Consider the following 20507-nt stretch of genomic DNA (forward strand, 5'->3'; position numbering starts at 1 on the left):
CTACAACATAAATAAAGAAAAGAGGCGCAAGATAGACTAAGAATCAACCATATTAACTAGAAGAAACTGGATGATTTCCCTCAACATCCATTTGTTTTTAAATCCCTTTCTGCCGTGTTGGCTCAGTTCCTTACTGCCAGAGAACAGATATTTGGAAAGGGGAAAAAAAAAAACCCCAGAGGATTGTGTACTGGACTAGGAGCAGAGTACATCCCTTACACAGTAATTTTCACAATTGGAAAGCATGAAAATGTTTCTCTGGGTGGACTTTTCCATTGCAGAGTTTTCACATCAGCCAACCCATAACCTACTTTTTCTAAGATAGCCTTACTCATTTGATACATTCCTTAGATCAGAGGTCTTCAAAGTTGGCAGCTTTAAGACTTGTGGACTTCAGCTCCCAGAATTCTCCAGCCAGCATAGCTGGCTGGAGAATTCTGGGAGTTGAAGTCCACAAGTCTTAAAGCTGCCAACTTTGAAGACCTCTGCCTTAGGTTATAGACGAGAATGCCAATGATTCTTTCTTACCTCTGTGGGATATCAGACTTGCAGGACTCTTGTAAGATGCTGTCACCTACTATACACTAGAGTATGTGTTGTTTTTTGATTTTAGCCAGTTTCTTTCCTTTAAAAGGAGCTGTCTGAGAGAAAGTATGTGGAGGAATGAGCTGATTCTTGCTTTAGGAATCCTTTTTTGTCCCAGCCAAACACTACTGTGGTATTCCTCCTACCAACCCTATGACTTAAAGAATCAGAATTAGCTCTCCATACAGCATTTGCAGTGGTGGGTTTCAAAGTTTTTTACTACCGGTTCTGTGGGTGTGGCTTGGTGAGCGTGGCATGACTTGATGGGCATGGCAGGGGAGGGATATTGTAAAATCTCCATTCCCTCCCCACTCCAGGGGAAGGATACTGCAAAATCCTCATTTCCTCCCGATCAGCTGGGACTTGGGAGGCAGAGAATAAATGGGGGCGGGGCCAGTCAGAGGTGATATCTACCGGTTCTCCGAACTACTCAAAATTTCTGCTACCAGTTCTCCAGAACTGGTCAGAACCTGTTGAAACCCACCTCTGAGCATTTGGCATAGGGCTAGAGTTAACTGATCTGGAGGTGGAGATGTTAAAAATCAAGATGGCAACGAAAATACTTCTTCCAACAGTACATCAAAATCCCAGCTCCTTTTTTTTATGTGCCTGAACATAAAGAAGCAAGGCATCAATCACATGGTTGTGGCTGCCATCTTGATTTTTTTTTAACCCCCTCCTTTCAGACATCCTGTGATAAGGAAACCAAATATATTGATCTAATACACGGGTGTCAAACTCGCTGCATCATGTTGCTGTCATGTGATGTTCTGTGACATTTTTCCTATTTGCAGAGCTGGGGTGGGCTTGGCCTGTGTGTGACGCATCAAGCCTGCGGGCTGCCAGTTTGACACCCCTGCGATAGATAAGAAGTGAAGGAAACAAATAAACTAGATAAGTATTACAAGAAAGCAATAAAAATGTGACTAAACCATTCTTCATTCCTGGAAATCTTACTGAAGAATTATTGGGTGATCAGTAATTTGCAAATGGCAGATTACATTAAATTCTTTATATTCTAGGAGCAGGTTGGGGTAGATCATTATGGAGCAATGTATGTGGTCACTTGAAGAGTTGAAACCAACTTGATGACATATAATAATCAATTGTATAATTTTATTTATTTGTTAAATTTATATGCCACTCATTTCATAGCAACTCTTGATTCAATTTTTTGACACTGAACAGCTACCAACACTTTTCATATTCCAAAATTTACTTATTTAACTAAAACATTTGCCTTCTGAATTTTGACCATTTAAGGACTGTCAAGGCAGATAATCAAAAAGGTTCCAAAGCAACCAGGTTCTTAATTAAAATTTTATCACAACTTCCCAAAAAAAAAAGACTTTCTATAAGAAGAACAGCCTTAATATGAAATTCAAAGGAAGAAAAAAAAACAAGCCATCAAAATGAATAGCAATATATCTATTTAAAACAGCCCATGGAATATAACACACCAATATAAAAATCAAGAGTTTAGCATCACCAGGTCACACAATCTGAGGGTTGCAGCTAAGAAGACTCTTCTCCTGCTCCTTCAAGTGGTGGCAGGAGATGGAATTAATGCTTCCAGTCACAACTGAAGCAAGGAGCTATAGTCATATGGAAAAAGACGACTGCATGTTGTTGCATTATGCAGTTTTGAATGTGGCTATTTAATGGTTGATAACTCTCTCGCTGGGAAATCAAATCACCGTAGCAACCTGAGGTTCCTAGGACGAATGCTGTTTGAGGGGGGTAAATGAAAAAGCAGATATGTTGACAGAGTCATTGTTTACAGCAGCAACCAAAAGGCTGTGTGCTTCAAAATAATTTCGCTTCACTTGCGCATGTTGACTAGGCTATTAAATGCTTTAAGAATGCCCAAGTGTGCAATAGTGAAATGAAGCTATTAGAGGGAAAGGGTCATTTTAGGGCACAACCCATTCTTAAAAGCTCAAGCATTTGAAACAAGAAGAAATGTGTTAACAAGAAAACACAAGCAGGGGAAGGCACTTAGTTACATAGCCTGGCTCTTTCCAAATGTAGAATTGTTCCTATTCAATGCTTTAGGTTTCTTAAGAGCGTGTACAGATTGAAAAGAGATAAGACAATTCTAGCTGTAAGGTGCTATTCCATTCTTTTCTTTAGTTGATTGCTAGTCAACAGTTCAGAAGGTTCATTAAGATTCCATCAGTTGGAACTAATGGTTAGTTGCCAGTTTCCTGGCAACTCTTTGTTTCTGAATAAGAGTCCCATCATAATTTGGGAAAAATAATATTCTGAGTGGAGAGGAGATATGAATAACTGAGGAATAACAAGAGTATTGTAAATGAGATAGCTGAGGAGAAGGAAAATAGAGAGAAATAATCTATGTTGGCCCAAAACCGAAGGTACTTTTTAATGTGGAATCTATGTGGTATGATTGGAGAAGCACAGAACCTGTGGTAGTCCAAGTGGTAATGAACTAATTCCCAGAAGCCCTAGCAGGTAAGGGAAAAAGGATGGGAATTGTAGTTCAGCAACAAGTTGCCTACTTCAGATTTATTACTTGCTGGTTTCAAGATACAGTTATAAATATTACAAAGAATTATAAACTTGTGGCACCCAACTCTCCCCCTCCAATGCTCATGTACCCAACCTACAAAAAGAAAAATGAACATAAAAATGCTGCTCCAAGAATAGTTCTTACTTTGTAGGAAAGGGAAGCATGCAATGACAGGAGCACTGTGGAGAATAAATATACAACCATATTTATTCAAACAAACCAGAAGAATATTTATTATTAAATATTTGGTTTGAGTATCTCAGGAACTAGCTCGATAAAGTAATGTGAGTCGAGGCTTGTGAGTTGATCAAGATGTTGGTAGAGTCAAAATGTACCGTAATTTTGACTATGCTTTCTATGAGCAGAATGTTTGTCTGGATTTCCTGAGCCAATACATTTTCAGATGTGACAAAGGAAATGGTTTTTTTTTCAGCAGAAGTTAGATTAGTCCCAAGAAATCATAAGTTATAGAAGAAAGATGACTCAATTTTGCATTATACTAGACCAAGTGGAGAGGGCAAATCTTATCCATACATTTTTAAGTCATCTGTTATGAAAATAGGCTTGAAAAGGAGGTAAAGAGCTGACTTTTTTGCTGCAAGAAATTTGATGATGCTGTGGTTCCCTTTGAAACAGATTAAGAACAAGAATTGTGTGGAGTATTGATTATGAGAACCTATGAATCCTCACTTTATTCCTGCATACATACCCCAATAAACAATCTGCCATAAAAATGCTATCAGTCTCTAGGGTTCTCCTTCCAAATTGGGATGGCAATATGTACATCTTTAAACACAGAAGACCTGCAGTTCCTGAATTCAATTCTGGCTAATATTGAGTCCATCCAGGTTGACCAACATTATTTTTTCAAGAATCTTAAGTAAGCAGTGGCAATTCTGACATGTGTCACTAAGCAGAAGCAAGTTGCTCTTACATAAAAGTAAAAGGACAAGGTACTGACTTAAAAGTCAAAACAAATGGCAAAGCTCAACTAAATTGATTTAAATCTAAGCATAGTTGGTTCTGATTAATAAGTGAATATAAAGTTTAAGGCTGTAGACTTTACTAGAAAATAATTTTTAGATTATTATCTAAATAATAATAATAATAATAACAACAACAACAACAATAATAATATCTCTTTTAGAGTCCTAGAATAAGGAAGTTCCGACCAATTCCATTTTGCCAAAGAAAAAAACAATATGGCTGCATCCATGTAGTTACCCTGAGTTGTGATCAATTTGGTGAAGAATCGAGCCAGGAGACAGGCTGAGATCTCAACTAACAATCAAGGGTGCTGTGATGCCTACCAGAATCCTTTCCCCTCTACAGCAGACAGATAATAATAGAGAACCTGAGAAAGTTAGGCCTGTAACACGTAGCCAAACAGCCAGGATGAGGAAGCAGGAAGAAAAACTGCTGTCCTCCAATCACAACACAGAGTTACAGGCTAACCAGCATACGTCAGCAGCAGCAAACATAGAAAAGCGACAGCTCCGACCTCGCAACACACCCATAGCTTCTAAACTAGATAAGAGCCTGAAGATGACAGGGTTGTGAGCCTGTCGAAACGTTGCTAGAAAGAAAAACTTTTAAGGTACTGGTAGTGTCAGATGTAAATGCCTTATTCTCCAATGTGTAAATAATGTATATATGGAACATCAGAGGTTAACTTATTCTTTGGACTTTAATGTATTCATAACTTACCACTCCCATTCCTAGCTCCACCCCTTGTATATATAAGGAGCTACCCTCACCATTCTCGTTGCTTCTACCTTGAATATTCAGTGAATATAGAATGCCTATCATAATTAAAAAGAAATATATTTAAAGCTCTAACTCCTATTATCTTTATTGAGTCTGATCCTGAAAATATTGCAACACTCTGGTAGCAGAGGATGGTTAATTGACTCAATAAGTAATTAAAAATGTCCAAGAAAGATAGGCCCAACACCAGGGCCTACAGCAAAGAAATAGAAACTGATCAAGAGATGATCAACGAATCCACCAATGCGATTTCGAGAGAATCCGAAGAATACACCACTGAAGAAGAAGAACTAATGAGTGAAAATAATGACCAGAAAGAAATCGAAATAGAAAATAACGAACTCAGGTCAGAGATATTAAAGATACTAAAAAGCCAAAAGAATGATGAAAGTCTCATCGCGGACCTCCAGGAGATGCTGAAGAACAGCGGAGCAGCGAGAGAGAAAAACGTCATTAAAGAAAAACCCAAAGATCAAAAAACCGTAAGTGAGATGACTACTGAGAAAATAGTTGTTAAAAAGAAAAGATGTGATCCCGCGCGAAATTTTGAATGGCAGCCATCTTGGTTTCAACGAACTTCAAAAGAGAATGGAGCAGAGCCAATCAAAACGCTCAGTTCAAAATTTCTGGCGCGAAAAACACTATCAGACGAAGAAAGTGAGAAAGAAGTCTCAAACTCTTCAGATGATCCAAAATCAGAAAGTGAAGACGATTTAACAAAATCTCAAGTAAAATCAGCAATGAAAACACTTTTTGCTGCTTTTGGGCCAAGACTGAAAATTACCAAGACATCTACGAAGAAGCAAGAAATCAAACCGGCGACTCAAGACCTGCACGCTCCCATCCTGACTTCGAAAGCGACGACGCCCGAGCCCAGAGAGCCATGCCGATTTCGCCCTACACCACAGACAAGATCGAATACCAACGCACACAAAAAGAAGAAAAGAACCGTCGCCACCACCAGAACCCCAAAAACCGAGCCAGAGACCGACTCATCTGAGGAGGAGCGGATCGAGAGAGCTGAAAGGGAGAGAACCTTCCACGACGCCACCAAAGAAGAAATGAGCAACGCGCATGTGCGAAACTACGTAGACGATCCAGAAGGACTTGAACTGGCCAGAGAACCGCGCAGACTCATTGCAAGCATCCCAATGCCGTTCTGTAATTTCCTGCACTTGAGAGATCACGGACTGCCCCAGGTTGTAAGTAATGGACAGAATAATGTAGATAACTTACCCAGTGACTTCCCAAAACTTAGAATTGATGGCATTAATTTACAAGAGTGGTATCAACAGCTTCAGGTTATTTTCATGAAAGAAAATTTACTATTCTTTATAACTAGCCCTCCAAGAAGACCTTGGACTTTAAAAATAGATTGTTTACATCATAGAGCATTTTTCATAATAATATCTAGCGTGTCTCCTGCAATGTATCATAGCATCAAACCAAACCTAACTGTATCAGAAATAATTCAATGCATGTTTAATCTATTTCACAGCGATAGCGTAGCTACAACCACAAGAATGTCTAAGGATTTCTTTTCCTCTAGAGTAAAACCAGGGGTTTCTATAAGTGAGCATTTGATAAATCTAAACAAAATAAGAGCTGAGCTACAATTGAGGGGGGAAGTGATTTCAGATCAAACAATGAAAAGTGTTATTATCAATTCACTTGATCCATCATGGGATAGCTTTATGTCACACTTAGATACCATTAATTTGGGATATTTATCCATAGAAAGTCTATCTAACAAATTGATAGCAGAAGACAATTCAAGAAAAAATCGATCCAGTAACCAAACAGACCACAAACCTTTTAGGAAAGTAGTCTTTCAAGATAAACATAATGAGGCCTTTAGATGCTACAATTGTGGATCCAGGGAACATAGTAGAAGAGACTGTCCCAAAGTCTCAAGAGAGAGACATAGGCCAGAATATAGGAGCAAATATAATTACAGACAATCTCCCACAGATAGACACAAATATAGAAGTCCACCAAATTACAAAGAAGGTAGAGGGGGTAGAGAAAATTCAAAAGAGAGGAAATCTGGGTCACTGAATGGGCTAAATAAACAAGACAGCACCAGAACACAGCAGGATGAGAATAACAATTGGCTTATTGATTCTGGTGCAACAAATCATACCACTAACAACAAAAGTATATTATCTTCATTTATAGAAGATAAGTTTGTGATAAAGGTAGCTAATCAAGAAAAGGTTCAAGTACTAGGCAAAGGAAATGTGACCTTGCCTGGTCTAGGGAAAATAGAGGGGGTATTATTAATCCCAGAAATACCTCACAACATACTAAGTGCCATAAAATTAAGCAGAGAATCTGATATCAATATAGTTTTCTCAAAAGGGAAAGCAACTATAGAAAAGAACAAAACAAATGTAGGTACTGTAATGATAAAAGGAGGTCTACCCTATCTGATAACTAAAGAAAGATGTTTACATAACATTGATTCAAATATGGAAGATTGTATTGAAGCAGATGATGAAAATGTCAGTAACAGTGACAATGATGAGTGTAGAATAACTCATGATCACAAAAATACATACAAGGAAAAGAAACCAAAAATAGGTAAACCAATTCATGATGAGTGTGCTCACATCTTACACAGGAAGTTAGGACATGCAAGCTTTCCTGTAGTACAAAAAATGACTGAACACGCAGAAGGTGTCAAAATAAAAAATTGTGAAAATTATTTGGAATGCTCAGTATGTAAATCCACCAAACTAAAAACCAGTCCCAGACCAAAAAAATCTAACAGATCAACTAACAATATTTTTGATTTGGTACATATGGACTTAGTTGGTCCATTAAGTCCCTCAATTACCTATAGAAAACGTTACTTCCTAACAATAGTGGATGACTACAGCCGATATGGTTTTGTTTACACATTAAAGCACAAGGATGAAACATTTCAGAAATTTAAGGAATTCTACAAACGTATAGAAACACAACATAATATCAGAATAAAGCAAATTATGACAGATAGGGGATGTGAGTTCATGTCTAAAGAATTCTCCCAATGGTTAAAGGATAGAGGAATGTTACATTTCACGTCCAATCCTTTTTCTGCATTTCAAAATGGAGTTGCAGAGAGGAAAAATTCCACACTACAAACCATGATTAGGTGCACATTAGAGGATGCTGGTTTAGGCAAACAATTTTGGTCAGAGGCATTACATTATTCGAATTACACTCAAAATAGAACCTGGTCCAGTATTGTGAATAAGACACCATATGAGGTGATGTACAATAGAAAACCCAAATTATCACACATGCACATATTTGGAGTCACTGCAGACGTACACATACCTAAACAATTGAGGAGAAAGGGAGAAAACGTATCCAGGAGATTAAGATTCATGGGATACGAAACTGGAACCAAAGGGTACAGATTTATTGATAGTAATAACAAATTTATAGTATCCAGAACAGCTGTGTTCCATGAACAGGCCAATTGGTCAAAATTGCACCTTAATGAAATATTTCCTAATAAATGTAAAGATACGATATCTTGCGAGGAAGGAACAACAGAAAATCAAAATATTAACAAAAGTAAGAACAAAACCAAAACTTGGACTAATAGTCAGCATAAAATAAAGACAGACACATTAACAAAAAAGGAAGCTAGATATTTGCATGATAACCATAGCAAGCCTGAAAGAACTATTAGAAACAATAGAAACCAAATACCAAATAAATACAAAGATTACATAATGCATATGAATGGAGAACAAATAACACCTAATACATATGAAGAAGTATTGAAACTTCCACATGAAGAAAGAGAAAAATGGGAACTAGCTATGGAAAAAGAGATGGAAAGTTTACAAGGATTAAATGTATTCACACCTGCGATCGCACCTAAGGATAAAACAATTATAGGTACCAGGTGGATTTATAAAATTAAGAACTTAGAAGGAGGCAATACCTTATACAAGGCTAGACTAGTTGCACAAGGCTATGCACAAAAATATCCAGAAGACTATACTGATACATATTCACCCACAGTGAGAACAGAGAGTGTCAAAACAGCCCTTGTAGTAGCATCTGCACTCAATCTGGACGTATTCCAATATGACATACAGACCGCATACTTACATGCAAAATTAGATAAGGAAATATATGTAAGAGCACCACACAGTCAATACACTAATAAGAACGAAATTTGGTTATTAAATAAGAGTCTGTACGGATTAAAGCAATCCGGCAAAAGATGGTACGATTGCTTGGTAAAAGTACTTAAGACCATGGATTTCAACGCCACCACTGCTGATAATTGTTTCTTTGTAAAAAAGAGTAATGATCATATTGAATTTGTATTAATTTACGTGGACGATATTTTATACATTGGAAAGCATAAAGAGAGCAGGGAAATCTTTGTAAATAAGTTAAATGAACACTTCTCACTGAAATCTCTGGGTAAAGTGAATAAATACCTTGGTGTGCAAATTAACAAAACTAAAAGGGGATTCAAACTTACACAGAAAGATAAAATCATCGAACTCCTAAACAAATGTAACTTAAATAATGCCAAAACCTGTGACACCCCTATGCAAACTGATTTTCTTAGAAACACTGATGAATCTTCCCCTGAGTTTAAAGACAACACATTTTACAGATCAGTTATAGGTTCACTCCTTTATATATCTAATTGGACTAGGCCAGATATTGCATTACCTCTCAATCTATTGTCAAGATATGTTAGTAAACCAACCTTGTATCATTGGGAAGCTGTCAAAAGAATTCTAAGATATCTGAAGGGTACATTAGATTTTTGTTTAATGCTGGAACCCAATAATGACAGAGAACCAAAAATTACTTGTTATGCTGATGCAGATTGGGCTGGTGATACATCATGCAGAAAGAGTACTTCTGGTTATGTTTTTCTATTGAATGATTGTCCAGTTTACTGGTATACTGGTAAACAAGAACTAGTAGCCACTTCTACTACAGAAGCGGAATATGTTTGTTTGTCCAAGGCTGCAAATAACCTTGTATGGTTCAATGATCTGATCACTGATGTTTGGAAGAAACCCACTTTACCATTTATTATGCATGAAGACAATAAAGCGGCCATTGAAATATCCAGATCCGATGCAATTGGACAAAGGTCCAGGCATATTGATATAAAGTTTAAGCATGTGAGACAACTGTCTCAAGACGGATTCATTAAAGCAATACATTGCGATACTTCTGAACAATTAGCTGACATATTAACAAAACCCTTACCTTCTAAACAACACAAATATTTAACTTCTAAATTATATGTATTATATTGTCCTGAATCAGAATGTAATTGGTGTTGTGTAACGAACCGGCATTTAGAGGGGGATTTGTCAGATGTAAATGCCTTATTCTCCAATGTGTAAATAATGTATATATGGAACATCAGAGGTTAACTTATTCTTTGGACTTTAATGTATTCATAACTTACCACTCCCATTCCTAGCTCCACCCCTTGTATATATAAGGAGCTACCCTCACCATTCTCGTTGCTTCTACCTTGAATATTCAGTGAATATAGAATGCCTATCATAATTAAAAAGAAATATATTTAAAGCTCTAACTCCTATTATCTTTATTGAGTCTGATCCTGAAAATATTGCAACAGGTAGGATTTTAGCTAAGGTTTTAAAGGACCTTGCAGAGTGCTCTGTAAGGATTTTTGGAAGATTTTAAGCTAGGATTTTAACCAGAATTTTAAACATTTTAACTAATTAATTTAACATGACATGGGAAAACACCCGAGATTTTAATTTTTTGCATATACACACCCGCGAAAACTTAAGAAGGCACACACACACACACACACACACACACACACATATACATACATACATACATACATACATACATACATACATATATATATATATATGGCACATACCACACCAGGGCCTGGTGGCTCAGCAGACTAAAAGCATTTTGATTAACACTAGCTGTCTGCAATTATTGTAAGTCTGAATCTCACCAGGCTCAAGGTTGATTCAGCCTTCCATCCTTTCTAAGGTAGGTAAAATGAGGACCCAGTTGTGGGGGCAATAAGCTGACTTTGTATAAATATACAAAAGTATGAAGGCTGTTGTTTAACGCATTGTAAGCCGCCCTGAGTCTCCGGAGAAGGGCGGCATATAAATCAAATTAAAATAATAATAATAATAATAATCTCTCACTTACCTGCAGTATAATTTTAAGTATGTAATATATTTAGGCATTACTCTGCTTCAACATGTCACAATAATGAGTATACTTACCATATCTGTTAAAGAGTGGGATGCCTGGACAAAAACTGATACAATCTGGAAGGAATAAAGACATGTAAAGACCACATTCCTGAAAAGACCAGCTGTGGTAAATTTGGTTTTGATTCAAAAATTAAGCACCTTATTACTTCCAAAAAGAACGGTATCCTTGGCACATGGGATTCGGTTTTGATCCCAATTAGCAGCATTTTCAAAATTTGTATTTGGAATCCATTGTTTGTACACAGCAACTGAAGAGCCTGAGAAAGACCAATAATAATAATAATAATAATAATAATAATAATAATAATAATAATAATAACAACAACAACAACAACAACAACAACAACAACAACAACAACAACAACAACATCCACAAGCTTTGATTGGGGAGATACGACGAAAGCAAAATGGGATGTCTGATTTTTCTTACTCCATTCACTGTATGATTAAAGGAACATTACAAAATTGAAGTTTGGCCTTTTCCTTTACACACACACACACACACACACACACACACATACACACACACACACTCTTTAGTAAATGGTGTGTGTGTATGTGTGTGTTTACCATTTACCCATTTATACAAACACACAAATATATTTTAATAAATTGTGTGTGCGTGCGTGCTTGGGTATTTACTAAGCCACTAAAAAAAATGAAGTAGCTATATATTTCAGATATCACCACAGGTATTAAAATGCCACTTGCTACACCCTGGTCAGACTGATTGATGTCCTTGATGACAGTACAAAGACTTAACAACCCTATGTGTTGTGCTTCATTATATTTTCAACAGCAGTTTTGCTTTATGGCAGAATGCTTATTGCTGGTATTGCTATGTTCAATTGGATTTATAAGTACTTCTGCTCAGTATACTTTGGCATGCATGCACTAGCCAATGTTGAAGGTTCATTTTAAGGACAGAATAACAAATGTAGGGACACATTTGTTATTTAGCCAAACTGGTCTCCTCCTCCTATTATTGTTTATTTTCTATTTAAATGTTGCAACTTGCTTCAGACAATGATTTCTAGAGAATTTCCAGAAGGGCTTTAAATATGACAAACTCCAGCAAGCACTATAGTAAGCAGCTACCCACACAATTCATGCTTTTCCTGCAACATTCAAAGAAAATAATCATACACACATATTGGAGAGCCTGATTTTCTGTCACATCTGAAGTAATTGAGATCTAAGCAAACATAGCAAATGGATTGTGAATTAATTCCTGCCCTGGAAGACCCTTGCAGTGTTTTGTACTCATTATGATGAAGAGCTGTCAATTCCTATTATTTGTAAAATACTTTCTCACATATCTGGTCTTCTCAGAGGATGAATTTTGTCCTGGAAGACGGAATTGCCATAGATGAGATCAAGTAAGGAAGATTTCTGGCTCCTAGTTATTGGGATCCACCATTAGAGGCCTTTCACGGGCCCTTCCACTGAAGGATTCTGAAAGAAGGTCCACAGATCTGTGTTCCCAGAATGTCAGCCATGTTGGGAGGACACTGGCTTGGAGTAAATGAAATTGCTATGATATTAGTTTCCCCTCCTTTGCTGAGGTTTCATTTTCCCATTGGAGGGAATTATTTCCACATTGTGACTGGCTGTAAACTGAGGGCATATACCAGTGCAGTATCTGATTTATTTATTGTAAACGATGCTGCACTTCAACGGCCTAGACCAGACCTGTTGAACTGGCTGGGCCAGATATGACCAGTGCAGGCCACACCCACCCCGGATCTGCAAAGGCAAAAAACATCCCGATATGGCCCGATACGGCCCGATATGTCACGATACAGCCCGTGATGCAATTGGGTTTGACACCCCTGGTTTGACATTAATATTTGAACATAGATATTTTAAATATTTATATTTTATTGGGTTCTACTAATCTAGTTGAAATGTTAATTTATATTGCTAGTCCATGTATGATATGCCATACATTAAATAAATAAATTACTACTTCTCCTCCTAAATCCTGAACTTGTGGTCTTATAAGGGAAATGATGGCTTGTCAGTGCTGTAGGCAAACACGCAAAAAAAAAAAAAAGTAAGGTGAAATTACTAATTAATTATTACTATTTGTTAATTTCCCCCTTTTCCTTGACATGGAAGAACTCCTTCCTTCCTCCCTCCCTCCCCTTTTCCTCCTCTGCCCTACATGCCTGCCCTTTGATATGAAGTTGTGGTCAATTGATTTTGTTTCTAAAGAAATTGGACTGGCTTGGACACTGTCCCTTGTACTCAGCATTTCAGATCATTAGAAGTGAGGATCCAGTAATCATACATAGCTTTCTATTGGATCTAAAGCAGTGGTAAAATCCATTTTTTTTTACTACCAATTCTGTGGGCGTGGCTTGATGGGCATGGTGTGGCTTGGTGGGCGTGGCTTGGTGGGTGTGGCAGGGGAAGGATACTGCAAAATCTCCATTCCCACCCCACTCCAGGGGAAGGATACTGCAAAATCCCATTCCCACCCCACTCTGGGGCCATCCAGAGGTGGTATTTGCCAGTTCTCCGAACTACTCAAAATTTCCGCTACCGGTTCTCCAGAACCTGTCAGAACCTGCTGGATTTCACCCCTGATCTAAATGGTGGTGGCATGAAAATGCCCTTGGTTAATGTTGTGCACACTCTTAGACAGTGGGTGAAGCATCTCATGATGATCACTCGCTATCCAAGTAATGCTTCTCTCATTCTTCTGCTCATGCATAGATCCTGCACAGCTCCTTCTGTACTGTCTGAATGCACATACAGAAAGATTGAAATTAATGTTTGCCTTTTATAATCAAAGATTTTGCCTATTCAAGGACTATAATGCTGTGAGCAACCTGCACGTATAGTTTATACTCATTTAATCTTTGTCAGATTCTCCAAAACACACACACACATATAACCTATGGAGCAAAGTAGAACAAATTAAGAAGCATGAGCTTTTCTTCCATAGCAAGTCACTCAAGCCAATGTCTGAAAAATTCTCATATGTTCAATTTACTCTTGTTAGAAAATGCAAGTTAGATTATTTGGAACAGTGTCTTTTTCTAATGCCATTATGTGATGAAGGGGCTTCAACACAATTAGAAATTGTATATTTCATTAAATTAGAAACCAACATTATTGTTAAGCCAAGTATTAAATTATTGCAGCCTTTCCTTAAAAAAATAAATAAAAAATCACATAGCTGAGTTCATTCTATAGACCCTAGTAGCATTCATCAGTCAAGCAGAAAGGAAGAAAATATCCTCTTTGGGCAACAATAAATGTGAGATTATTTAAGGATCTTCACATACACACCCACAAATAAGTTGATTTGTTGATAGAACCAAGAAAACAAATATAATGTTATTGAGAAGACATGGTTTGTGGCAGTGGTGGGTTTTAATAAGTTTTACCACCGGTTCGCATCGCGCACCAGCTTTGCGCGTGACGAACTTGCACTTTGTGCAAGCGCTTTGGAAAAAAAAACAGCTGAGGCATGGCAATCGCTTCTACCATGCCTTACAGCTGACCAAAAAACAAATGAAATAAAGGTAGGTATAACGCGGGGGCGGGGGGGAGTGCCCAAATGAAATTCAGAGCGAACCGGTTTGCTCTCTTATGAAGATTTCCACTACTGGTTCTCCTGAACCAGGGAGAACCAGTAGCAACCCACCACTGGTCTGTGGAGTCTATAACTCCCTGAGTCTGACTATAACAAACAGTTGTAAATTTTTATTGCATTCACCCATTCTCACAGCAAATATTCCTAGATACAGAATCTTTCATTATTTGCTATCATTCATAGAATTCTTTATTGGCCAAGTGTGATTGGACACACAAGGAATTCGTCAAGAATCATAAGGTACAACACTTAATGATAGTCATAGGGTACAAACAAGCAATCAAATCATATTAGGAAACAGTCAATATAAATTGTAAGGTTTCATCTATGTATCACTTGTACAGAAGTAACCAAATCATGTAGAAATAGATTTCTTGTTTAATTCTCTGCACTTTATCTGTAAATGTATCTGCTCCAGAAATAACAATCTCTGGCCAGTAATTGGCTACCTTTAACATCATCTACTTTGGGGATGTCAGTTCAGCAGAGGTAATCATCTTGAATGAACTATCTTTCTCCTATATCACCCTTTGTTCTAGGAAAGGGAAGTTTCAAAATCTGTTGACAACTTTATCTCTTTAAAATATATTTTTCTCCCTCTTGCAAGTACAGTTATTCTGAAAAATTTCTGACTTGTGTTGCTGACCAGGTTACGAATGGTTAGGGTTAGAGCTGGTGCTAGGAATTAAAAGCTCAGATGAAGCTGAAGTACAAAACTCTCTAGCAAAAAAGGAAAAGAAAGGAAAGGAAAGGAAAGGAAAGGAAAGGAAAGGAAAGGAAAGGAAAGGAAAGGAGGGGAGGGGAGGGGAGGGGAGGGAAGTAAAGGAAAGGAAAGAAAAGGGAAGGAAAAAGGAAAGGAAAGGAAAGGAAAGGAAAGGAAAGGAAAGGAAAGGAAAGGAAAGGAAAGGAAAGGAAGGGAAGGAAGGGGAGGGGAGGGGAGGGAAGGGAAGGAAAAAGGAAAGGAAAGGAAAGGAAAGGAAAGGAAAGGAAAGGAAAGGAAAGGAAAGGAAAGGAATCAGTATATCAGCTTCTTAGAAGGCACAATGCTTTGGGGTACTAAAAATATTGCTTCACCTGGAAATTGTGAAGAAGATGACAGGGCAGGATTGAAGCCTGTGACTGATGCAGAGTTGGTGAGAGAATAATTGTGTATTTTGGATGAGTTTAAATCTCCTGGACAAATTAATTATACTGTAGTACAGCAGCCCCCAACCTTTTGAGCACCAGGAACCAGTTCCACAGAGAGAGGTTTTTCTGCAGACCGGAGAGGTCATGGTTTCATGTGCTGCCTGCATCCCACAGATGGGGCTTTGCTTGCTTGTGTGGACCATTTTCTGGTATGCCACAGATCACGGACCAGGGGTTGGGGACCCCTGCTGTAGTATATTGAAAAAGTTAGGTGTTAATCAGACCAGTTCTTATGTATTACCTCTGAGAAATGCTGGTGAAGCACTAGATGACTAGAGGGAAGCTTCAAAAAAAGGGGGGGAGGGGAATCATCAAATTGCAGACTTTCCTGGCTTGGTTACAGTGTTTATGAAAAAGATCTTGGAATTGGAATTGCAAACTGAATATAAGTCAACAAAGTGATGTGACTGCAAAAAACAAACAAACAGAATTTTAGGATGTATTAACATAAGTATAATTTACAAATCACATTTCCTGTGATTTGTGATCTATTCTATTTGGCTTGACCCCTCAACATTAGCACTTTTTGTAATACTAAGAATCATAGTTTTAATTAAAAAAAAACCAAAGAAATTAAATTAGAAACAGGCAACAAAGATGATCAAGGAACTAGAATCTAATCTCTGCAAAGAGACACTGAAGAAATTGAGTATGTGTAACCTTCAAAAAAAGATGAGTTATGATGCATTCTTCTAATTCTGAAACACTATCATAGAGAACATCATCAGTGCTAGTCAATTAATGAAAACAAGCAAGCTCAGAGAGCAACAAGGACCCCTCATTCCAATCCTGAGCTACAAATATCCTCCTTTATTGATATATTATAGCATCAATGGAAACTTCTCCCCAAAGTAATAGCAACTTCAGAGTGGATGTTTCAATCCTAATTTCTCCTCACCAACTCATGTGATTCGATTTAGAAGGAAAAAAATGGTAGATACATTTTTAATATCATATGCAGTTTAAAATTATTCTTAACAACTTAAAAAATAAATCTGTTCACTTCCTGGCAGATCCAATCAGGGAGACTTAACAGGAGTTTGTGTTGTTTAAGGAGCAAAAATGTAACAAATCATCCCTTTTAGATGACAGTGTGGACAGAGAGGAAGAGAAGAAATAAAAAGTATTTTTTTTTATTGATGGTGCCTTAAAAACAGAAGTGAAAATAAAAAGCCATGACTGCAGATAGTAATTGTATGTGTGAACTGGAACTGTATTTGATCAGCCACTGCATTACTCAGTGGTGTGACATAGCACCAAAAAAGCAAATGCAATTTTAGGTTGCATCAAAAGAACTGTTAACATCCAAATCACAAGAAATAATAGGTCCACCTTATTCTGCATTAGTCAGTCCCATCTTGAACCCTTCCTACCTTCAGTTCTCTGCATTACCTTAAGAAAAAATCAGAGAAATTGGATCAATTAAAAAAGGTAAAACTGACAGAATGGATAAAAGTTTTCAAGTCTCTAAATCAGTATCACACAGAAGGTCAATATCATTTTTTTTAACTGCAGAAGAGAGATTGACCTAAATTATAGGAAAACTTGATGTTGTTGAAAATTAGAGGAGGGGGGAACCCCAGGTGTTTGGATAGTGAAACCGATTTAATACTGAGGAAAGTGTAAGATCCCTTCCTGGGATGAAAGTCATGCCCCACCTATACCTAACAATATCAAGGCACAATCCTTTTCCTCCCAAGACTCTATGATATTGTCTTCATTTCATTAGTCCATGATTTATGCAAATTTAACTTAACCATAAGGGAACAGGGTGGTTCAGTGGCTAAGATGCTGAGCTTGTCAATCAGAAAGGTCGGCAATTCAGCGGTTCGAATCCCTAGCGCCACATAACAGAGTGAGCTCCCATTACTTGCCCCAGCTTCTGCCAACCTAGCAGTTCGAAAGCATGTAAAAAATGCAAGTAGAAAAATAGGGACCGCGTTGGTGGAAAGGTAACAGCGTTCCGTGTGCCTTCGATTTTAGTCATGCCGGCCACATGACCACTGAATCGTCATCAAACAGTGCTGGCTCTTCAGCTTAGAAATGGAGATGAGCACCACCCGCTAGAGTTGGGAACGACTAGCATGTATGTGTGAGGGGAAACTTTACCTTTACCTTTTAACTTAACCATACTTGATATCAGTGTTAGAATAGTATTTTTCAGTAGTGAAATCCAATTTTTTTTTACTACCGGTTCTGTGGGCGTGGCTTGGTGGGCATAGTGTGGCTTGGTGGGCATGGCAGGGGAAGGATACTGCAAAATCCCCATTCCTACCCCACTCCTGGGGGAAGGATATTGCAAAATATCCATTCCCACCCCACTGTGGGGCCAGCCAGAGGTGGTATTTGCCGGTTCTCCAAACTGCTCAAAATTTCCACTACCAGTTCTCCAGAACCTGTCAGAACCTGCTGAATTTCACCCCTGGTATTTTTCCTCCTTATTCAAGCTATTATTTAAGGATAGATTTAAGTTTTATAAAATGTATTAGCGTTTGTCATTCATTATCTTGAAATCGGGTCACTGCAATGATATGTAACAGGAGCAACAAAAGTTAAGTACAAATTGGCAATGAAGACGTGACATTTCATGCTGGAACAGTTTTGTGCCATTTCTAGGATAGGAGAATAGCATTGTGACTTGCTAGTGGGGAAAATTTACTTTCAGTCAGAAACTGGAAAATTATCTATTGGATATGCTTCATTTTGGATTACTGGATTGAACAACAGGTTGGATTTGATGACCTAAATAGCTTGTTTCATCTCTCTGATTCTATTTCTGAATGTAAAAGTAAGAAAAATGAAGAATTGTCTAGGCTGGAGTGGATATAATATAATATGCTTATGTTTGAATCTACTGATGGCCAAAATTCTTGGGCTTTTTTTTTAGCTTTAGGTAATTAAAAATATCAGTCAAATTCTAATATTGGTTCAAATGGCAATACTTGAAAATATATTTAACACTTCTCCATCACACACACATTACACATTACACATTACACACACACATACACTTTCCTTATCTAATTTGTTCTTGAAGTTTCTATTAATCCTATGTGATTTAGTGACAAAATGTGTTTAGCTTGATATTGTACATTTCTTCCCAGTGTTGAGTCAATTGTAAGCCAGTAGCTTTGGCAGTATTTATATGCACAGATGAAGTTTGTCCCCACTACAACTTTTAACAAAAATTAATCCCAACCCTGCTTTATGATAAACATAACAAATATACCACAAGCCCCTTCAGTGGAATTGTTCTTCCCTGTGGCATCCCCAATGTCAACATAATTGTTGTTCCAATCCCTTCACAACCAGGATGATGTGACAAATGTAGATATTCCAATTAACCACTTGCACAAAGAAACACAGCCAGCATATATCACTTCACACTTAGCTCTCTTTTCAGCCTATCATTTAATGCATGATCGCTATCATACATGGCCAAAGTGCACTTCAGCTTCGGGGCATGTTGGGCAACCTGACTTCACCTCTCACACTTTCAACAAAGGCCCTCAGCAAACAAGCAGTCACAGATCCTTCATCTCACATCATTCCTGAGCTGTGAGGAAGCCTTGAGGTTAAATTCCAATGCTGGTATGCTTAAAGCCAGCATGGATTTTCTACTTTCGTGGGTGGTATTACAAGAAAGGAAGTAAATATTTGATATTCCCTGCCTATGTTTTTCTCATCAACTCTTAAACTGTAAATATGTCTGCTAGTTGCTAGGCAACCATCAATGGCTTTTTCTTCAATTTCTGTTCCACAGAGTAACAAACAGTCTGGGTGAGGATGAGAGCAAGATCCGGATTGCAAATGTCCAGATGAGCCAATGATGGCAACAAAGGGATCCAGAAAGCTCTGATCCTTGGCAATGAATCATAAGAGAGAAATAGTTGCATGAAAACAAGGCAGACTCAGAGTAAAACATAACAGAAACAGAAGCTGCTTCCTGCATCTCTTAGATCTCAGAAAGGGATAATTAACTACCATCACCGAGCTCAAAACAACAACAGCAACACCTCAACTCAATCATTTGCTTGCTTGTATTCATGTCCTGCAGAGAAAATGAGCAGACCCTTTCCAACCGCCTCACAATCTGCCTAGGGCTTGAACTGGTTAGTTCATTGACAGAATGTCAGTTAACTTGCTACTGTTATCAGAGACAATCAGCCAAAGCAGGAACATACTTTAATGTGTTTATTTTTTGTAATTTTAATATGGTTTTTATATTGTTTTACTTTTTGCCTGGGAGCTGTCTGAAGTTTATTATAAGGTGGGCAGCTATATAAATATTTTAAATAAATACATAAATATTGGTGATTTGTGTGCAACATCACTTTGGTGATGATGACTTCTGTTCACTCATAGAATCTTTGAACTAGATGGGATTTCAAATAGAAACAAATCTTCATTGATGCATGGCCTCAGTATTGGAAAATTTAGTAGCAGCTTCCACTTCATTCAACACTAATTCTGTATAAGACATCGGATAATAAAAAAACCCAAGAGCCATTATAAAATCTTCTGCCTCTTTAAATCATAGAAATATCCAATTGCTTAACAACAAGTAACC

The 20507-nt window shown here is 37.6% G+C and overlaps 1 long non-coding RNA gene across 1 annotated transcript; it reads left to right on the forward strand.

Moving 5' to 3' along the window:
• Nucleotides 1-2971: 2971 nt before the first annotated feature.
• LOC148116391 (uncharacterized) lies at nt 2972-20254 on the forward strand. Its single transcript, XR_015728450.1, has 2 exons — nt 2972-3057; nt 19701-20254. It is a non-coding gene; the product is annotated as an uncharacterized LOC148116391 (long non-coding RNA).
• The last annotated feature ends 253 nt before the right edge of the window (nt 20255-20507 follow it).

Source organism: Pantherophis guttatus, chromosome 1 (genome assembly GCF_059756535.1).
Source record: "Pantherophis guttatus breed Tessera chromosome 1, ASM5975653v1, whole genome shotgun sequence".
Taxonomy (NCBI): Eukaryota; Metazoa; Chordata; class Lepidosauria; order Squamata; family Colubridae; genus Pantherophis; species Pantherophis guttatus.